Source organism: Mustela nigripes, chromosome 2, assembly GCF_022355385.1.
Source record: "Mustela nigripes isolate SB6536 chromosome 2, MUSNIG.SB6536, whole genome shotgun sequence".
NCBI classification, from domain to species: Eukaryota; Metazoa; Chordata; class Mammalia; order Carnivora; family Mustelidae; genus Mustela; species Mustela nigripes.
In genome coordinates, this window is record NC_081558.1 from 160,292,177 (window position 1) to 160,295,555 (window position 3,379).

The 3,379-nt window shown below is 44.6% G+C and overlaps 1 protein-coding gene across 1 annotated transcript in view; it reads left to right on the forward strand.

Moving 5' to 3' along the window:
• Nucleotides 1-2,068: 2,068 nt before the first annotated feature.
• Nucleotides 2,069-3,379, forward strand: part of CCDC80 (coiled-coil domain containing 80) — a 34,388-nt gene continuing 33,077 nt past the window's right edge. Inside the window, exon 1 of the mRNA XM_059391971.1 lies at nucleotides 2,069-2,863. The gene's annotated coding sequence lies outside the window, so the exon portion shown is untranslated. The remainder of the gene's footprint in view (nucleotides 2,864-3,379) is intronic.

A 3,379-nucleotide genomic window follows, 5' to 3' on the forward strand; every position in this document is an offset into this window, starting at 1 on the left:
AATTCTGAACAGGCAGAGAGAAACCCCACTTTGCTAGTCTGTCTGAGCAGAGAATGGGGAATGCTGAGAAGACCTGGAGGTGGTGCAGTCGGCGCTATCCCGCCTATGTGTTTAGCGCGCCATCTAGTGAGGCTCACGGAAGGGAAGAAAGTCTGAGGGCTCCAGGAAGACACAAACAGCTCAAGGTTGGGCTGGCTTCCCCTCTGGGTCAAATTGCCATGGCAAAACTGACTGTTTTCAACTCTACCAGTGCACAGCTGACAAATGTTGTGCACATGGTCAGCAAGTTGGTGGAAGCCGTGGGATATTTAAGGAAAAGGATAAAAGACTTTAAGGACCTCTTAAGAAAGGAAAAAAGTACTGTTACACAATTATTCCAGAAAGTGGGTCTCTAAAATTATAAGTGCTCCTGTTGAACAAACCATTACTACTTCTCTATGAATACTAGAAACACAAAAAAGGAGTTGAAAGAAGAGAAAAAAAGAGAAAGCATGGGAAGAAAATGAAAGAAGGGGACCGGATAGCATAGTACTTTCTAGGTAGTTTTAAACCTGGGCTCAAATTTCAGAGCTTATGATTTGTGTGAGGGTAGGCAATTTATTTAAACTTACTAAGCTTCAATATGTCCATCTATAAAATGGGTATCATCCCACCTATCTCATATAGATGATGTGAAGGATAGAGAAAGATATATATATGAAAGCACCAAGCCCAGAGATGCATCGGAAAATGCTCAACCAATGGTAGTGTTATTGGTGGGGAAAAGACAAAAGGAAAAGGGGAGGAAAGAAGTAGGCTCAGTAAAGGATAGCACGGAACACACTATGATGTGAGAAGGGAAATAACATCTACGACTGTCCAACATAGCCAAAGGCATAATTTATTTGATCAACTGAGCAGATGAATCCCATGAGAAAGGATGTCTTCTACAACTCTAGTGGACAGAAGTTCTCTGTCTGAAGTCCACCTTTGTTACTATACTCACAAGTGTCAGAAAGAGCTCCTCCATAGGAGTGCCCTTCCTCTTGGCACCCCTTGGTCTCCAAGCTGTGGGTTGAAAAGCCTACACTCAACCTTTAGGGGTTGAGGTCTGGGGTCTTATATGAAGCAAAGGTAAATGTGACCAATCAGAGATGGGGCTGGTCAATGGGTAGCAATTAGGAACCAGGTGAGGGTAGCCACTGTCATGGCCTAGCTCAAAGGAGTCTTCTGAAAATCCTGGTTCACCACTGCTGTAACAATTAATACTGACTGAAAGATGCTCTTCAGACACTGGAAGAAATATCTATATATCCTGAGTCACCTACTGTCACCACCAAAAGCTGATGCCCGTGGCAGATCCAGGAGGTGGATCCACAGATTTGCCTCAATCTCTTCTTCAGAACCTGATCTGGTGACTTCTAAGGATTGCCTAAAACACTCCAGACTCCTGACATCTCTGGAAAGCACAATCCTGCACTGTTTCCCCATACTCCCTCACACATCCATGGCCTCTGAGGAAACTTCTAGCTTACCATCTCTAGCCAGAGCCCAGGGCTGGAGATCGTAATTCTCTTCCCCAGATGTAATGACCAACTACAGTCTCAGGGGAACAGCAGCCATCGCCTGCCATCTCTGACCTTTTCCCAGCTTCCTTCTATGCTAAGGAGAAAACTACAAACAAGAACTCAGTAATATGATCCCCAATTAGCATAAAATAAAAACAACCCAGTCATGTTTTCCATAGGCTTTTCCAACCTCAAACTAAACACATAAAACAGGGAGAAAGAGATAAAAATATATGCACTGAACTATTAATATATACACCATCCATGGACGTACAGCCAAGCACTCTGACCCAAATGAGTATCTGTCTCTAGGAAAACCAAGCAGCCAGATACAGAAATCTGAGAATTTTCCCTTCTCGGTGTACAATGTGAGTCCAGACAGGAAGGGAAAGTATCCTGGTTCCTTGGTATGGAAGGGGTTAAGTCCTCAGCCATCCTATTCTAAAGAGATTTATGATGATGTGTAGTGTTTCAAAACTTTCCCCCACCCCAAAGAACAGCCCTCCCCTTCCCCACCGAGGCCACTCTCAATGTGCCGAAGTGGGAAGGAGGTGGTGTTTTGCTGATCTGTTAAATTCTTAGTGAAGTTCCCTTGATTTCCAGCGGCTGCTGTTGTTTGAGTTTGGTTTGGATCAAAACTGAGGTTGTCCTGGCATTTCTGGGACTGGGTCCAGGAAAGAGGAAGAAGAAAAAGAAGGAGAAGGAAAAGAGGAGAAAAAAAAAAAAGTGGGGAGAAATAAAGGAGGGGAGAAGCGCAGGAAAAGAAAGTCCTTTTTCAACATCACATTCCTGTGTTTTGCCTCAGCCTGGAAAACATATTAATCCCAGGGCTTTCACGCTCGGAAACAAAGGGACTCAGCCAGACTGTGGGGGAAAGGGTGATAAGAAGGATTCTGGAACTCTAAAGAGAGAAAGAGCAAGATTCAAGAATAGCTGGGACTTCACTTTCAGGGGCGCCCTGTGTTGTCGGCACAGGGGACTGCTACACACAGACACACGCACGCGAGCAGAAACTACAGCCAAATGGAGAGGCAAAGACTCACAAGGACAGCTCCTTTCCCCTCATCCTACTTGTCAAGAAGGTGAAAAGACAGCCAGAGGAAAGAAGAAAGCAGTTCGGCCCTCAGGTCAGGACAGGCTGTGGGTCCGTGGCGCCTTTGGGAGCTGGAGCTGCAGCACACCCCCCTTTGTACTGCTCAGCCGGGCGAAGGAGAAAGAGGCTTGGGAGGAAAAGTATTTCATCTAGGAAACTGTCCTGGGACCACACTTCAGATTGCCTTTTAAACCCTCTGCATTCCATCTCCATGAGCCACAATGTAAGTGTGTAATCCTTTCTGTCTTTGGTGCGTTTGTTTCTTTGTTGCTCCTTTGAAGAAATGAAATAGGAATGTTGTCACAATTAATATGCTCAGTGTGCCTTTTCTCTGGAGCATCAGAGAGCCCGATGGAAACAGGGCAAGCATGCTGAATGGGGAGCGGAGCTGGGTTTCCTACTTAATGTAACTGTCTCTGTTAAGCACTAACAAATTACAGGGGTTTAAAAGCAACAGGATCTCATCCTTTTTTCCATTCCCTGACCTCCTTGCTGCTTCTCTCACCACCCCTTCCCCCACCCTTTGGCCAAGATAGAGAAAAAAGAAAATGCCCAGTTCTGTTTGCAATTAAATGATTTTCTTTTTCTTCTTCTTCTCCTCCTCCTTCTTCTTCTTCTTCTTCTTCTTCTTCTTCTTCTTCTTCTTCTTCTTCTTCTTCTTCTTCTTCTTCTTCTTCTTCTTCTTCTTCTTCTTCTTCTTCTTCTTCTTCTTCTTCTTCTTCTTCTTCTTCTTCTTCTT